Consider the following 19,595-nt stretch of genomic DNA (forward strand, 5'->3'; position numbering starts at 1 on the left):
CATAATAATAACAAAATATTGTATGAAAAATATTTTCAACAAAAATACTCTAACTCTTTTTCTGATTCATGATTTTTCAAATACTTCATGGTTCTTAATAGAATTAGAATAAATTGTTTTAATTTTCACTTCCATCCATGTCACAAATTGGATTTTTTAACAAGTTAACCAATTGTATTTTCCCTTTGCTTATAAAAAACCCATGATATTCCTAAATTTGCAAGATGAAATTCAAACATTTTTGTTGATGCTGTCAGATGCTTGGTGACTTAGCAACTTTCTGTCTCCATATGTTATTTAATCTCTAGATTTCTAGTATCACTTGACAACAAGTAAGGATCATTTTCCATTTTTGCTTAACAAACTTTCATTCTTCATGGATTTATAAGACTTAAATAAATGCTATTCCTTTCATAGGAATTTTCCTTCCTAATCTCATATAAATAGTATATATTTGTATGTTAATTGTCATTTTATGTAGGTTTATAATGTATTTCACAAATGTGTAAAAAATTACCTAATACCTGTAATTTCAATAATAACTTCAAAAATATAAAAAAATTCATATGCTCATGTGGTTTAAGCAAGAATAGTCCCTATAAGATCATATGCTTGTATGCTTAGTGACAAGGTTATTATATTATTTGAGAAGGATCATGGTTATGTGGCATTGTTGGATAGTTTTTTCACTGGGATTAGGTTTTGGGCTTACAAAGTCCCACATCAAGCCCACTATCTTTCTCCCTTTTTCTGCTGCTTGTCCATGAAGATATAAAACTCATGGCTACTCCTCTAGCACCATGTCTATCTGCTTCCGGTAATAATGATCATGGACTAACCCTCTAAAACTATAAGTATAACTCACATTAAATTATTTCCTTTACAAGAGTTGCCTTGTCCTAATGTTTGGTATTCCTAAGATTTAATTCACCGACCATATGAAGCTTACAAAGAAGGAAGACCAAAATGTGGATGCTTCAGTGCTTCTTAGAAGGATGAACAAATTACCCACAGGAGGAAATATGGAGACAAAGTGTGAAGCAGAGACTGAAGAAAAGGCCATCTGGAGACTGCCACACCTGAGAATCCATCCCATATACAGACACCAAACACAGATATTATTGTCAATGACAGGAAGTGCTTGTTGATGGAAGCCTGATATGGCTGTCTCCTGAGAGGCTCTGCTGGAGCCTGACAAATACTGAGGCAGATGCTCGCAGCCAACCATTGGACTGAGTGTGGGGGTCCCCTATGGGGGAGTTGGAGAAAGAACTGAAGGAGCTGAGGGGGTTTGTATCCCAATGGAGGGAACAAAAGTGTCAACAGGCCAGACCCCCCTGGAACTCCCAGGGACTGGACCACCAACCAAAGAATACACATGGAGGGACCCATGGCTCTGGTCACATTTGTGGCAGAGGATGGCCTTGTTGGACATTAATGGGAGGAAAGCCCCTTGGGCCTGAGGGTGTTCAATACCCCATTATAGGGGAATGCCAAGGCAGGAAGACAGGAGTGGGTGGTTGGGTGAGGGAACACCCTCATAGAGGCAGTTGGAGGGGGGATGTGATAGAAGGTTTCTGAAGGGGAGACTTGGAAAGGGAAAACACTTGAAATGTAAATAAAGAAAATTTACAATTAAAAAAAAATAAGAGTTGCCTTGGTCATAGTGCCTGTTTAGAAGTATAAGAATAACTAAGACTGGTCATGCATTTTAATATTTTTAACATATTTTCACTCAAAACTAATTTTACCTTCAATTCTTAAATTACTTACAGAATATTTAGTAAATGAGTTATATAATGGCAAGAAAACTGAAGTATAGAAATGTAAATTAAACATGATAAATGTGTTTAAAACCTCCTAGGAGTATAAGATATTCATGTATAAAATAAATTGTGAAAAATAAATTCCATAAAGTTATTATAATAAAAAATAACTATTTTTTAGAATAACTTGATAAATATATCAGCTTTGTGTTTAAATTTATTTTCCATATCTTCTGTAAGAGGCATGTTTCATAACTGTAAGAATAATTAGAATTGAGGCCCCTTGGTCTTGCAAATTTTATATGCCCCAGTACAGGGGAAACACCAGGGCCAAGAAGTGTGAATGGGTGGGTAGGGGGCTGGGGGGGGATAGGGGAATTTGGGGATAGCATTTGAAATGTAAATGAAGTAAATACCTAATTAAAAATTGGAGGAAAAAGAAAAGAAAAGAATAATTAGAATCATGGAGCTCCCAGAGGCTCCCAAAATAATAAAAATTCTTCTAGTCATCTTGAAAGTCCACCATAACTTATGAAAATATTGATGACAATCAGCCAAGTAGTTTATATCCATGGCAATAGTGGAATGAGTTTTGTGTGCAAGGAAATACTTTCTGATTAGATTAATTACTGGTAACTAATAGGAAATACATGCCTGGTACTTTAAAACTGACAAACAAACAAACACTTCATGGGTTGGGATTGTGATGTCATAGACCCTTGGGACAAAACTGCTAAATTGATTTTACTAAATGGATATATTATCAAAACATAATCTATATACATCTATCTATCTATCTATTTATCTATCTATCTATTAATGCAGATTTCATTCTCATTGTAAACATTTCTTTGTGACATGGACATTGATTAACATAGAAACTCACAACTGTTTTAAAAAGAGAAAAAATGATCTAAGGAGTATATAGTCATATTTAGGACATCTACATCTCATCCGTTTCCACAAAATTCCTGTGAAATTCTGTACAAAATGAGGCAGAAAGGTTATAAGAGATGACCAGAAATGAACACCATCTTTTGAATTTCACAGAACTACTACAATGTGAGTTTCTGCAAAGACATCTTTTTGCCCATGCACGAGAACTGTACAAGATTAAGTCAAACAGGAACAGCAAGATGCTCATGACTCCACACAAATAGCTGAGATGGTTTTAGAATTGATGACTGCTAAAAGAAGGAAAGGCTTTAGTTTCCTCTAACATTGTGGGTTTTTTATTTGTTTTACTTTATTTTATTTTATTTTTATTGATAGAGATTGTTAAGCAAAAATGCTGCGATTTGATTTGAGGTATGGCTCATTGCAGGAAACCTACTCCTGGTTCACAAGGTGATGAACTTGGTTAAAGAAATGACTGGAAAGGTCCTAGGTCCAAGTGATGAACTTCCTATTACTCCTAAATGAAATGTTAACAGCAACATACTGCCTTCTATCGATCTAATTTATACCCATAAGTAAATGTATACTCACAATTTTAATCACAAAATTCTCTCTCTGAGGTGAACATCAGTGAAGGTAAACTCATTACTACCCAAGATTCTGAGGCATTACTGTTGAGGGCTCAACCCTAAGTAAGAAATTATATTGGTCCTTCTAAAATCAGGGAACATTTTGAATGATAAAATGGCAAATATGTGATAGCTAAAAGATTGGATGAAGATCTGTAAAACTCCACCGTCTATACTCACAAAAACCATTTCAATCATGAATTATCAAAAATTGTCATTGCTTGTATTGTATCCATTACAAGATTGCCCTGTTAACCATTAGTAATGGAAAGGGAAGAGCTCACAATACCTTACCCCTTACGACTAAACTATGGACTGTTGATGGATTCTTTGAGAGTGTGATTCATTGTCTTCAGTTACATATGCACAACTGAGTGCCTACTTTGCTCAGTAATAAACGCAGTGTTGAACAGCTTAGGTTAAACTCAATAGAGCAAAAACAAAATAAACATAAATTTGAGAAAAAATGTAGGCCAGAGAGGGTTTAGAAAATGGGCTATGGAGATCAGAGAGGGTAGAAGTGAAACTGTGAAATTGTCACAGAAAAAATAATAATTAATAAAATGAATAATTTTGTGGGTTTACTATTCATAACTGTCCATAAAATTCATACAATAATGATACAATCATCTGCCAAAGAGTGATCATAATTCAAATCTGACCACAATACTTTCTCAGGATTATACTACTGTGGGAGTCTTTGCCACCTAGTGGGATGAGCCAGCACAATTATGCTAGTATAAAGGAAAGAAGAGAGCTCACAGATGTTAAAAGACAGAGCTCTGATGATATGTTTGGAACACTTAGATGCACAATGACTCATGCCACAGATGGTGGGCTCTTCATTTGCATGAAACAATCAATTCATTTCTTTCTCAAGACATTTGAACTGGAGTTCTGTCACCTGATCAAAAAAAGATTCATTATTGCTGTATTCATAATCTATTTTAGATGAAATATATTCAAAGTAGTGTTCCATGTATAAAATGACATTAAATTGCTGGAAGGTTAGAGGAAAGAGATGATCTTTTGGACACAAACCATATGTTTAATTTCTACTTTTGCAGCTTACCAGATGTTTGACTTTGAATACAGCATATTCTACCCTGAATGTTAGCTAGAATATCCTCGATGTAGAATATAATATTCATTAAATGTATTACCAAAAGTTGTTACTCTATTTAATTTAGTATAAATTAAAAACATGAAGTCATTTCTCTAGACCAAACATACTAATTTTACATATTAATAGTCTTAACATGTAACAGAGTATTAATAAATAGCTGTTCATTGAGTAAATGGGATAATTTGTTTGCAATGAGGTTTTGCAAGCAGTGTGATGAATAGGCAGATGAACTGTAATTAGACACTCTTTCAAAGAGCTATTTTCATTTTGTAATATTAGATATAAATTTAAAATATAGTATTAATACTGTCTCAATTTCATAGACATCTTAAGACTCCCTTATGAAAGGAGTTATGTTGATATAATATGTGAAATATATCATATTGAGTGACTATAATCACTTTAAATTACATCAGAATATTTATTATTACTACCCTCCCCTTTTAGTCGTATTCTGTATAGATTTCTTGAATAAAAATGTTATTCTACATTTTCTGTTTCTCAACTTTCTTTCTCTTTGAGATTTCTGGTATACTAAATGAAGAAAATTTATGCTTCAAAATGAAGTTCAGACACCTAAATTACACACAAGCCTGAAATTTTCTAAGGAAATCAAGAAAAACAATGAATTTAGGTGAATTTCCTCAAAATGACAGAGCATTTGAGAAACAGAGCCATGCATAGATTTACAGTGACTTCTGGCATAATATCCCACTACTATGTATTCTACATGCACTCTGACAACTCAAATAGTTCTTATCTTTCAGGTATATTCTTAAAGTTAAAATCCTGATTATAGTTGAAGACAAAAAGTAAATCAAACAGTTAAATGCAAGTGAAAGAGAATAAAATATATTTTGTTCTTTGGACACAGGCCTGCATATGTACTATTTACATAAAATAAAAACATTTTATTATAAATGAAAACATAAGACCATAAAAGACAAGATATTAAATAGTAAAATTAAAAAAAAAAAGGTCAGCAAGATCAGTACATAGGTTACATGAAAACAAACATGATTATCTGAATTTGATCCCTAGGCACAACATGGTAGAAGGAAAGAATATGGACTCCTCTAGGTATGTGAAATGGCACACATACACCCCCCACAAACACCTACAAACACACACACACACACACACACTAAAACACATATAAAATTCATTAACTAAATATATTTCTTAAAAAGAAATATAGCAGAATATAATGGAAATAGGCAAGTTACATAAACATACTGTTATTTGCAGAAGAGCAAGTACAGTAAGATAGATCTGTTGATTTTCTAGGCAAATTTAGTTGTGTTTATTATTCTACTGAAAAATGACATGCAAAACACTAGTACATTTTGAAATATAATATACAGTATATTTTCTACTTCATAGATATCTAAAATTGTTCTGATGATTATTAAGGAAACCAAAATATTTAATGACAACACCATGTCAGACATTGTTATGAATTTTCTCATGTTCCAAGCAAATTAAACACAAGAATGAGTTGTACAAATTACAAAAACAATATCTGAGATTATTTTGATAAAATTATGGAAAATTAACATTAGTCTATGCAGTGATGAAAACCACTACATTTCAATATCTGCTAGCATGTCTTTTGCTTTTGTTGTCTGTTAAGGACTGAACATATCTAGTTGTAATGTTAATAATATTTACAATGGAGGGCACTCTTCCTTCAGCTTCTTCAAATTTTTCTGAGCACCCATATTAACAAATGTCATCTGAAAAATTATGTAACAAAATTTGGAAACTATACATGTCGTGTCTAGTTGATATGAACTTGGCATATATGTATGCATAAATGAATTAGATTTATTTGTTTTCATTATTTTTTTCAATATTTTAACTGCATGTACATCTGTGTATAACATACCTGCCTGGTGTCAACAAAGGCCAGAAAAGATGTCAGACACCCTTAATGGAAGATTTAGATGATTTTGATCCATCCTGTGAATGCTGGTAATTAAAACCAGATCTTTTGATATACAGCAGAGAAGCCAGTGCTCTTAATAGACAACCTATCTCTTCATCCGTGGAATATAGTTGTGATGGTTTGTATATTCTTGGGCCAGGGAGTGACACGATTTGAAGGTGTGACCTGGTTGGAGTAGGTGTAACCTGGTTGGAGTAGGTGTGTCACTGTGGGTGTGGGCGTAAGATCCTCACCCTAGTTGCCTGGAAGTCATTCTTCCACTAGCAGCCTTTGGATGAAGATATAGAACTCTCACCTCCTCCTGCTCCATGCCTGCCTGGATGCTGCCATGCTCCCACCTTGATGGTAATGGACTGAACCTCTGAATCTGTAAGCCAGCCCCAATTAAATGTTGTTTTTGTAAGACTTGCCTTGGTCATGGTGTCTGTTCATAGCAGTAAAACCATAACTAAGACAATAGTTATAATTAAAGTTTACATTTTTAGTCATTTTGACTCACAAACATCTTGAAAATGATATGAAGAATCCACATATACTCTCTTAGTTATTCTTAGTTATTCCATTGATATGGTACTTTTGAAAAGTCTAAGCAATAATTTAAGACTGTTCTTTATCTGTTCCTGTTATAGCTCCTAAAGAATTGACACAAAGATCTATTAAGTTTATTAACAAGCTTCAAGCCTAGCCTAAGCTATTCTAATCCTCTAATCCTCTAATACACACAAATATTATCCAGTATGGTCTTTCCCTGGCTCACACTGCTTTTAGTGGGTCTTCATGTCTGCTTGCTCATGGCAACTTCATGCTGTATCCTCCTGATTTTCCCATGCATTCTCTCTACTTAGAGTCTCAATCTTCTTTCCTCATGGTCCTTCTCTTCCTGTTATTCTACCTGGGAATCCTAGTTGGTATCATAAGACCAGCCTTCCGATCTCCTTTGCCCAGTCATAGGCTGATCAGTGTTTATTAACCAATCAGAAATAATTATTGAGCATTCTTTATAAATCATTGAAACATTGATATAGGAGATGGGTTAATAATAATGACAATGATAATTTATAACCTGAAACCAGATCTCTGGGCATATAAATCAGCACCTGAATATATAATGCACAAGACCAATCCCCAATAGAAAAGTGCACCAAATGATAAATGATTGCTACTAATAACTAAACTCCAGACTTGATTTGAATTTTGTCATTTTCTCTATCAGTGGCATATGTCTAATCACAGCATCATATGAAATTTGACTAGTTGACACTGTGGTTTGCTTAATATTGTGCTTTGTGAGCATGATGTTTAATGAGTCTCTTAAACTCTGAAGACAATTAAATCTTATATTTCCATTGATTTGATTACTAATAAATTGTGTGAAATTATCAAAATACAGTCCTTCTGAGATATCCCCCAATTCATCATTGTAAGGCTTATGTTGCAGATTGAATCAGTTGGGTGCTGGAAATACTTCAGTCAGTTAGTTTTGTATTTTGATTAATTGCTGCTCTATAAAATGGTGTGTAATTCATACAAACAGTTGAGGGATGTGAGCTACAAGTAACTGAATGTATGAGGACAAGCATTTAGAATGCTGTGCCCCAGAAATATGTCCCCGGTGTTAGAAGGGCTGCCACTGGACAAAAGATTGTAAACATAAACCAGGGGTTTAAGCTGCCCGGTGCCGGAAAATGAGGAAAGGGGTCAGCCCCAGGCCCCAAGTTACTCAAAGAAGACAGCTTATGGGGCTATAAATCTGCTGCCCAGCCAACAAGATCAGTTCTTGAGCTTGTCAGGTCAAACCCAGAAAATGCAAAACTGTACCTCTGTTCCACTGTCTACCCAGTATTTGGACCACTGCCTGTAGAAACCTGTGGCTTTCTCTTAGGACGAAGCAGTTCTATTGTAGAAGGCCTGCAGATTTATCCAGGTATTATAAATAATGATTATGAGGGAGAACTTAAAATCATAGCCACTTGCCCTCGTGGTGTTATAACTATACCCGTTAATCAGAAAATTGCTCAACTTACTTTGATCCCTTTACGCCAGTCACTGTATAAATTCTTTGAAAATGAAAAAAAAGACAAAATAACTTTGACTCCTCTGGCGTAAATTGGGTGAAATCTATCACTAATCAGAGACCTAACCTTAAATTGACTCTTGATGGAAAAGGCTTTAAAGGATTAATAGATACCGGGGGACCGATGTAACGATTATAAGAGGGCAAGAGTGGCCCTCAAACTGGCCCTTGACTGTTTCCTTGACTCACCTTCAAGGAATTGGGTATGCCAGAAACCCAAAACGTAGTTCCAAATTGCTAACCTGGAGAGATGAGGATGGAAAATCAAGAAAGATTCAGCCATATGTTATGTCAAATTTGCCTGTGACCCTGTGGAAAAGAGATCTGTTGTCACAGATGGGTGTTATTCTGTGCAGTTCTAAGAAGATGGTGACTGAGCAGACATTCAGGCAGGAACCCCTACTTGGTCGTAGACTATTAAAAAAGAGACAGAAAATTAAGACCTTTGAGGGTCTTAAGCCCCACTCTAACATAAGAGGTTTAAAATATTTTCAGTAGCGACCACTATCTTGCCTGCATCCCACGCCAAAAAAATTCAATGGCATAATGATATTCCGGTGTGGGTAGATCAGTAGTCTTTACCTAAAGAAAAAATAGAGGCCGCTTCTTTACTATTGCAGGAGCAGTTAGAAGCAGGACATTTGGTGGAGTCTCATTCTCCCTAGAATACACCCATTTTCATTATCAGGAAAAAATCTGGAAAATAGAGACTATTACAAGATTTAAGAAAGATTAATAAAACCATGGTACTTATGGGAACCTTACAACCGGGGCTCCCCTCCCCAGTAGCCATTCCTAAGGGATATTAGAAGATTGTTATAGATTTAAAAGATTGTTTCTTTACCATCCCTTTACATCCAAAGGATTGTGAAAGATTTGCTTTTAGTGTTCCTTCTGTAAATTTCAAGGAACCCATGAAAAGATATCAATGGACAGTTCTCCCGCAGGGGATGGCTAATAGTCTCACATTATGTCAAAGGTTTGTGGCAAAAACAATTCAGCCTGTTAGACAACAATGGCCAAATATTTACATCATTCATTTCACAGATGATGTCTTGATGCCGGGAAAGGACCCCCAAGAATTGATTTTGTGTTATAAAGGTTTACAAAAAGCCCTAACTGATAAGGGTTTACAAATTGCTTCTGAAAAGGTACAAACTCAGGATCCTTATAATTATTCGGGTTTTAGAATCACTGATCAAGCTGTTTTTCCCCAGAAGATCGTTATTCGTAGAGATAACTTAAGGACCTTAAATTATTTTCAAAAATTGTTAGGTGATATTAATTGGCTTCGCCCCTATTTAAAGCTTACTACAGGAGAGTTGAAACCTTTATTTGATATTCTTAAAGAGAGTTCTGATCCCACTTCCCCTAGATCCCTAACCTCAAAAGGATTGCTGGCCTTACAGCTAGTAAAAAGGCTATTAAAGAGCAATTCAGCTCATCCGGCCGGATCAGCATCAGGGTAGCTAGAGCACAGGGTAGGCTGACACCCGCCAGCTACCCACGACCCCCGCCACAGGATTTTGAGACTGCTGGTGAGTGGAACACAGCTTCTGCTCCAGTCCAATCACGAGGGACCTGAGACTGCTCTGGTTGGGGAGAGAGAAATCCGGCCTACATAGGGCCACAAGCCTCTTCCGGTCAGAAAAGCACCGGGGTAGCTAGGGCGCAGGGTCGGCTGACACTCACCAGCTACCCAAAACACCCGCCACAGGATCTTAAGACTTCTGGTGAGTGGAACACAGCTTCTGCTCCAATCCAATTGTGCGCGGGATCTGAGACTGCATTAGTTAGGGAAGCAGAAACCGGCCTGAGTAGGGCCACAGGCCTCATCCGGCCGGATCAGCACCGGGGTAGCTAGAGCACAGGGTAGGCTGACACCCGCCAGCTACCCACAACCCCCGCCACAGGATTTTGAGACTGCTGGTGAGTGGAACACAGCTTCTGCTCCAGTCCAATCACGCAGGACCTGAGACTGCTTTGGTTGGGGAGGGAGAAATTCGGCCTACATAGGGCCACAAGCCTCTTCCGGTCAGAAAAGCACCGGGATAGCTAGGGCACAGGGTCAGCTGACACTCACCAGCTACCCACAACACCAGCCACAGGATCTTAAGACTTCTGGTGAGTGGAACACAGCTTCTGCTCTAATCCAATTGCGCACAGGACCTGAGACTGCATTAGTTAGGGAAGCAGAAACCGGCCTGAGTAGGGCCACAGGCCTCATCTGGCCGGATCAGCACTGGGGTAGCTAGAGCGCAGGGTCGGCTGACACCCGCCAGGTACCCACGACCCCCACCACAGGATTTTGAGACTGCTGGTGAGTGGAACACACCTTCTGCTCCAGTCCAATCACGCGGGACCTGAGACTGCTTTGGTTGGGGAGGCAGAAATCCGGCCTACGTAGGGTCACAAGCCTCTTCCGGTCAGAAAAGCACTGGGGTAGCTAGGGCGCAGGGTCGGCTGACACTGGCCAGCTACCCAAAACACCCGCCTAGGATCTTAAGACTTCTGGAGAGTGGAACACAGCTTCTGCTCCAATCCAATTGTGCGCGGAACCTGAGACTGCATTAGTTAGGGAAGCAGAAAACCGGCCTGAGTAGGACCACAGGCCTCTTCCGGCTGGACCAGCACCGGGGTACCGCCAGCTACCCACGACCCCCGCCACAGAATTTTGAGACTGCTGGTGAGTGGAACACAGCTTCTGCTCCAATCTTTAAACAGTGACAACGACAACAACTAACCCCAGAGATTACCAGATGGCGAAAGGTAAACGTAATAATCTTACTAACAGAAACCAAGACCACTCACCATCATCAGAACCCAGCACTCCCACTTCGCCCAGTCCAGGGCACCCCAATACACCAGAAAAGCTAGACACGGATCTAAAAGCATATCTCCTGATGATGGTAGAGGACTTCAAGACGGACTTTAATAACACACTTAAAGAAATACAAAGGAACACTGGTAAACAGGTAGAAGACAGCAAAGAGGAAGCACAAAAATCCCTAAAAGAATTGCAGGAGAACACTGCTAAAGAGTTACAAATCCTTAAAGAAAAAGAGGATAACCTAATCAAACAGGTAGAAGTCCTTAATGAAAAACAGGAAAACACATCCAAACAGATGATGAAAATGAACAAAACCAACTAGACCTAAAAAGGGAAGTAGACACAATAAAGAAAACCCAAAATGAGGCAACACTGGAGATAGAAACCCTAGGAAAGAAATCTGGAACCATAGATACGAGCATCAGCAACAGAATACAAGAGATGGAAGAGAGAATCTCAGGTGCAGAAGATTCCATAGAGAACATCGGCACAACAATCAAGGAAAATGTAAAATGCAAAAAGATCCTAACTCAAAACATCCAAGAAATACAGGACACAATGAGAAGACCAAACCTACGGATAATAGGAGTGGATGAGAATGAAGATTTTCAACTCAAAGGACCAGCAAACATCTTTAACAAAATTATAGAAGAAAACTTCCCAAATCTAAAGAAAGAGATGCCCATGAACATACAAGAAGCCTACAGAACTCCAAATAGACTGGACCAGAAAAGAAATACCTCCCGACACGTAATAATCAGAAGAACAAATGCTCTAAATAAAGATAGAATACTGAAAGCAGTAAGAGAAAAAGGCAAAGTAACATATAAAGGCAAGCCTATCAGAATTACACCAGATTTTTCACCAGAGACTATGAAAGCCAGAAGATCCTGGACGGATGTTATACAGACACTAAAAGAACACAAATTCCAGCCCAGGCTACTATACCCAGCCAAACTCTCAATTAACATAGATGGAGAAACCAAAGTATTCCACGACAAAATCAAATTCACACATTATCTCTCCACGAACCCAGCCCTTCAAAGGATAATAACAGAAAAAAACCAATACAAGGACAGGAACCACGCCCTAGAAACAACAAGAAGGTAATCCCTCAACGAACCTAAAAAAAAAAAGAAGACAGCCACAAGAACAGAATGCCAACGTTAACAACAAAAATAACAGGAAACAACAATTACTTTTCCTTAATATCTCTTAATATCAATGGACTCAACTCCCCGATAAAAAGACATAGACTAACAAACTGGCTACACAAACAAGACCCAACATTTTGCTGCTTACAGGAAACTCATCTCAGAGAAAAAGATAGACACTACCTCAGAATGAAAGGCTGGAAAACCATTTTCCAAGCAAATGGTATGAAGAAACAAGCTGGAGTAGCCATTCTAATATCTGATAAGTTTGACTTCCAACCCAAAGTCATTAAAAAAGACAGGGAGGAACACTTCATACTCATCAAAGGTAAAATCCTCCAAGAGGAACTATCAATCCTGAATATCTATGCTCCAAATACAAAGGCAGCCACATTCATTAAAGAAACTTTAGTAAATCTCAAAGCACACATTGCACCTCATACAATAATAGTGGGAGACTTCAACACACCACTTTCAAAAATGGACAGATCATGGAAACAGAAACTAAACAGGGACACAGAGAAACTAAGAGAAATTATGAATCAAATGGATCTGGCAGATATCTACAGAACATTCTATCCTAAAACAAAAGGATATACCTTCTTCTCTGCACCTCATGGTACCTTCTCCAAAATTGACCACATAATTGGTCACAAAACAGGCCTCAACAGATACAAAAATATTGAAAATGTCCCATGCATCCTATCAGATTACCATGGACTAAGGCTGTTCTTCAATAACAAAATAAATAATAGAAAGCCGAACTTCACGTGGAAACTGAACAACACTCTTCTCAATGATACCTTGGTCAAGGAAGGAATAAAGAAAGAAATTAAGGACTTTTTAGAGTTCAATGAAAATGAAGCCACAACATACCCAAACTTATGGGACGCAATGAAAGCATTTCTAAGAGGAAAACTCATAGCTCTGAGTGCCTCCAAAAGGAAACTAGAGAGAGCACACATTAGCAGCTTGACAACATACCTAAAAGCACTAGAACAAAAGGAAGCAAATTCACCCAAGAGGAGTAGACGGCAGGAAATAATCAAACTCAGGGGCGAAATCAACCAAGTGGAAACAAGAAGAACTATTCAAAGAATCAACCAATCAAGGAGCTGGTTCTTTGAGAAAATCAACAAGATAGATAAACCCTTAGCCAGACTCACTAGAGGGCACAGGGAAAGCATCCTAATTAACAAAATCAGAAATGAAAAAGGAGACATAACAACAGATCCTGAAGACATCCAAAACACCATCAGATCCTTCTACCAAAGGCTATACTCAACAAAACTGGAGAACCTGGATGAAATGGAGAAGTTCCTAGACAGATACCAGGTACCAAAGTTGAATCAAGATCAGGTTAATGATCTAAACAGCCCTATATCCCCCAAAGAAATAGAAGCAGTCATTAATAGTCTCCCAACTAAAAAAAGCCCAGGACCAGATGGGTTTAGTGCAGAGTTCTATCAGACCTTCAAAGAAGATCTAATCCCAGTTCTTCACAAACTATTCCACAAAATAGAAACAGAAGGTACTCTACCCAACTCATTCTATGAAGCCACAATTACTGTGATACCTAAACCACAAAAAGACCCAACAAAGATAGAAAACTTCAGACCAATATCCCTTATGAATATTGATGCAAAAATACTCAATAAAATCCTTGCTAACAGAATCCAAGAAAACATCAAAACAATCATCCATCCTGACCAAGTAGGTTTCATCCCAGGGATGCAGGGATGGTTCAATATACGGAAATCCATCAAAATAATCCAGTATGTAAACAAACTCAAAGACAAAAACCACATGGTCATCTCGTTAGATGCGGAAAAAGCATTTGACAAGATTCAATACCCATTCATGATAAAAGTCTTGGAAAGATCAGGAATTCAAGGCCCATACCTAAACATGATAAAAGCAATCTACAGCAAACCAGTAGCCAACATCAAAGTAAATGGTGAGAAGCTTGAAGCAATCCCTCTAAAATCAGGGACTAGACAAGGCTGTCCACTTTCTCCATACCTATTCAACATTGTACTTGAAGTCCTAGCCAGAGCAATTCGACAACAAAAGGAGATCAAAGGGATACAAATTGGAAAAGATGAAGTCAAAATATCACTCTTTGCAGATGATAGGATAGTATATATAAGTGACCCTAAAAATTCCACCAAAGAACTCCTAAGCCTGATAAACAGCTTCGGTGAAGTAGCTGGATATAAAATTAACTCAAACAAATCAATGGCCTTTCTCTACACAAAGAATAAACAGGCTGAGAAAGAAATTAGGGAAACAACACCCTTCTCAATAGTCACAAATATTATAAAATATCTTGGCGTGACTCTAACTAAGGAAGTGAAAGATCTGTATAATAAAAACTTCAAGTCTCTGAAGAAAAAAATTAGAGAAGATCTCAGAAGATGGAAAGATCTCCCATGCTCATGGATTGGCAGGATCAACATTTTAAAAATGGCTATCTTGCCAAAAGCAATCTACAGATTTAATGCAATCCCCATCAAAATTCCAAATCAATTCTTCAACGAATTAGAAAGTGCAATCTGCAAATTCATCTGGAATAACAAAAAACCTAGGATAGCAAAAACTCTTCTCAAGGATAAAAGAACCTCTGGTGGAATCACCATGCCGGACCTAAAGCTCTACTACAGGGCAATTGTGATAAAAACTGCATGGTACTGGTATAGTGACAGACAAATAGACCAATGGAATAGAATTGAAGACCCAGAAATGAACCCACACACCTACGGTCACTTGATCTTCGACAAGGGAGCTAAAAACATCCAGTGGAAGAAAGACAGCATTTTCAACAAATGGTGCTGGCACAACTGGTTGTTAACATGTAGAAGAATGCAAATCGATCCATTCCTATCTCCTTGTACTAAGGTCAAGTCTAAGTGGATCAAGGAACTTCACATAAAACCAGAGACACTGAAACTTATAGAGGAGAAAGTGGGGAAAAAGCCTTGAAGAAATGGGCACAGGGGAAAAATTCCTGAATAGAACAGTAATGGCTTGTGCTGTAAGATCGAGAATTGACAAGTGGGACCTCATGAAACTACAAAGCTTCTGCAAGGCTAAAGACACCATCAATAAGACCAAAAAACCACCAACAGATTGGGAAAGGATCTTCACCTATCCTAAATCAGATAAGGGACTAATGTCCAATATATATAAAGAACTCAAGAAGGTGGACTCCAGAAAGTCAAATAACCCCATTAAAAAATGGGGCTCAGAACTGAACAAAGAATTCTCACCTGAGGAATACCGAATGGCAGAGAAGCACCTGAAAATATGTTCAACATCCTTAATCATCAGGGAAATGCAAATCAAAACAACCCTGAGATTCCACCTCACACCAGTCAGAATGGCTAAGATCAAAAATTCAGGTGACAGCAGATGCTGGCGAGGATGTGGAGAAAGAGGAACACTCCTCCATTGTTGGTGGGATTGCAAGCTTGTACAACCACTCTGGAAATCAGTCTGGCGGTTCCTCAGAAAATTGGACATAGTACTACCGGAGGATCCAGCAATACCTCTCCTGGGCATATATCCAGAAGATGTCCCAACCGGTAAAAAGGACACATGCTCCACTATGTTCATAGCAGCCCTATTTATAATAGCCAGAAGCTGGAAAGAACCCAGATGTCCCTCAACAGAGGAATGGATACAGAAATTATGGTACATTTACACAATGGAGTACTACTCAGCTATTAAAAAGAATGAATTTATGAAATTCCTAGCCAAATGGATGGATCTGGAGGGCATCATCTTGAGTGAAATAACACAATCACAAAAGAACTCACACAATATGTATTCATTGATAAGTGGATATTAGCCCAAAACTTAGGATACCCAAGATATAAGATACAATTTGCTAAACGCATGAAACTCAAGAAGAATGAAGACCAAAGTGTGGACACTGTGCACCTTCTTAGAATTGGGAACAAAACACCCAGGGAAGGAGTTACAGAGACAAAGTTCGTAGCTGTGATGAAAGGATGGACCATTTAGAGACTGCTGTATCCAGGGATCCGTCCCATAATCAGCTTCTAAACGCTGACACCATTGCATACACTAGCAAGATTTTGCTGAAAGGACCCAAATATAGCTGTCTCTTGTGAGACGATGCCGGGGCCTAGCAAACACAGGAGTGGATGTTCACAGTCAGCTATTGGATGTATCACAGGGCTCCCAATGGAGAAGCTAGAGAAAGTACCCAAGGAGCTAAAGGGATCTGCAACCCTATTGTTGGAACAACATGATGTACTAACCAGAACCCTGGAGCTCTTGTCTCTAGCTGCATATGTATCGAAAGATGGCCTAGTCGGCCATCAATGGAAAGAGAGGCCCATTGGACTTGCAAACTTTATATGCCCCAATATAGGGGAATGCCAGGGCCAAAAGAATGGGAATGGGTGTGTAGGGAAGTGGGGGGGTATGGGGGACTTTTGGGAATGCATTGGAAATGTAATTGAGGAAAATATGTAATAAAAATATTAAAAATTTTAAAAAAAAGAGCAATTTGTCACTTATATAGATTACTCCTCCCGCTGCACCTGTTAATTTTTAATACGACTCATGTGCCTATGGGACTGCTATGGCAAAAATTTCCTATAATGTAGATACATTCGAGGATTTCTCCCAAACGTTATATCTTGCCATATCACAAAGCAGTGGCTCAGATGATTATCACTGAAAAAAGGCAGACATTGACTTTTTTCAGAAAAGAGCCCGATATCATTGTTCAGCCTTACAGCATAAGTCAAGACACTTGACTAAAACAACATAGTACAGATTGGTTGCTTGCACAAATAAGGTTTAATGGAACTATAGACAGCCACTACTCCCAAGACATATTGATAAAATTTTTAAATGTACATGATATGATATTTCCTAAGATGACTTCTTTACAGCCTTTAAATAATGCTCTATTGATTTTTACTGATGGCTCCTCTAAAGGGCAAGCTAGATATCTTATTAATAATCAACAGGTTATCATAGAGACTCCTGGTCTCTTGGCTCAGCTAGCCAAATTAACAGCAGTACTAAAAGTCTTTCAGTCTGTACATGAGGCTTTTAATATCTTTACTGACAGTTTATATGTTGCTCAGTCAGTACCCTTATTGAAAACCTGTGGTACGTTTAACTTCAATATGCCGCCAGGATCCTTATTTTCAGAATTGCAAAACATCATTCTTGCCCCCCAAAAATCCGTTTTATATTGGCCATATACGGTCTCACTCTGGTCTTCCTGGGCCTCTGGCCAAAGGTAATGATCACATTGACAGAGCTCTAATAGCAGAAGCTTTAGTTTCAGATCCTGTTGCTCTGGCCCAACGTGATCATAAATGGTTTCATCTCTCTAGGCATACCCTAAGGCTCCCACATAAGATCACTAAAGAGCAAGCAAAAATGATTGTAAAACAATGTCCTAAATGTATTACATTATCTCCAGTGCCACATCTAAGAGTCAATGCTAGAGGCCTTATGCCTAATCATATTTGGCAAATGGATATAACCCATTATGCAGAATTTAAAAAACTAAAATATATACATGTTTGCATTGATACCTGTTCAAGATTTCTCTTTGCTTCTCTGCATACAGGGGAGGCTTCAAAAAACGTAATTGATCATTGCCTACAAGCCTTTAATGCCATGGGGTTGCCTAAACTTATTAAAACAGATAACGGGCCATCTTATCCTAGTAAAAACTTTATTTCATTCTGTAAAGAATTCAGTATCAAACATAAAACTGGAATTCCTTACAACACCAAGGGACAAGAAATAGATGAACGTACTCATCACACCTTAAAGAATTGACTTTTTAAAACAAAAGTGGGGCAGCTAATTCCCCAAGGTCACCAAAGGCTCATCTCACCTTTACCTTATTTGTTCTCAACTTTTTACAAACTGATACTAAAGGTCAGTCTGCAGCGGATCGCCATTGGCATCCAGTTACTTCTAATTCTTATGCATTGGTAAAATGGAAGGAGCCCCTGACTAATGAATGGAAGGGTCCAGATCCCGTTCTAATCTGGGGAAGAGGCTTGGTTTGTATCTTTTCACGAGATGAAGATGGAGCGTGATGGCTGCCAGAGAGATTAATTCGTCAGATGAACACAGATCCTGACTCTTCTCGTAAGTATCATTCTGAAGACTAAAATTCCTCTTGTGCTTAGAATTCAGCTGGGAATGGAAGCTCCCAGAAACGCTGTTTTCCTCTGAGCCAACTCCCCTACAGGAGGCCAGAGACTAGCCATAGCTTTACAATTTGCAACTGAATAAAGTACCTGGACTTCCCCAAAAAGAAAATTTGCATTGCTACTTTCTTATTGTCTAGATCTCTTTCTTTTTTCAAGCAGGTCAATCTACATTCTCCTGTAGATTGACCTGCAGGCGTACCTTCCCCTCCCACAAGAGCACATAGGCGGCAACTACTATCTTCCTTCCAAGGACATTCCAGCACATGGCTTTCAGTCTGAGTTAGAAATCAGGCTTACCAAGAGGGCTAGGGAAGTAAAAATTTCAAATATTAATAGAGATTAGATTTTATTTTGATAGAGACAGGCTTAGTCCCTTAGCTGGCCTCTGGCTTTTCACCCTTGCTGTTACTGCGAGGTGTCCTTAGTTCCTCAGGCTATGGGAATAACAGGGATAAAGAGAAAAGACTTCCAGCTCCTATTTTAGCCACAAATCGTAGTGTTACTAATGACATAATTCTTGCCTAGGCATTGCTAAATCTGAGGTTGACAATTCTCCTTTAGGAGCTGCACAGTATTCAGAATTGTGCATACTGGTTCGTGACCATACGAACACAGTATGGGTACCACTTGGTGCAGAGAACCACTGCAGGGGAAGGTCCAGCTTGACCGTTTCTGAGTTCCCTGTGCGACATACTCGGTTTAAAATGGAGGTTGGTATCAAATATAAAGTTACCAAGAGCCACAGGTGTGGGTCGTGATAGCACCCAAATCATTTGATCATCTCAGTTAAGCGTTGCCTAATTAAACTTAAATAATAGGGGGGGGGAGAGGTAGGAGACCGTACTGTTGAAAGGGCAAGCCCTTCACTGCCTCCCACCCAAATAAAAAAGCCCATTGGCCTTGTACTATGGAGCCGGTCGTCACCCCCCTTCTCCCTGTTTCCCTGCCTGTCA

This window comes from Mus caroli, unplaced genomic scaffold, assembly GCF_978045245.1.
Source record: "Mus caroli unplaced genomic scaffold, Mus_caroli_1 scaffold_5, whole genome shotgun sequence".
Taxonomy (NCBI): domain Eukaryota; kingdom Metazoa; phylum Chordata; class Mammalia; order Rodentia; family Muridae; genus Mus; species Mus caroli.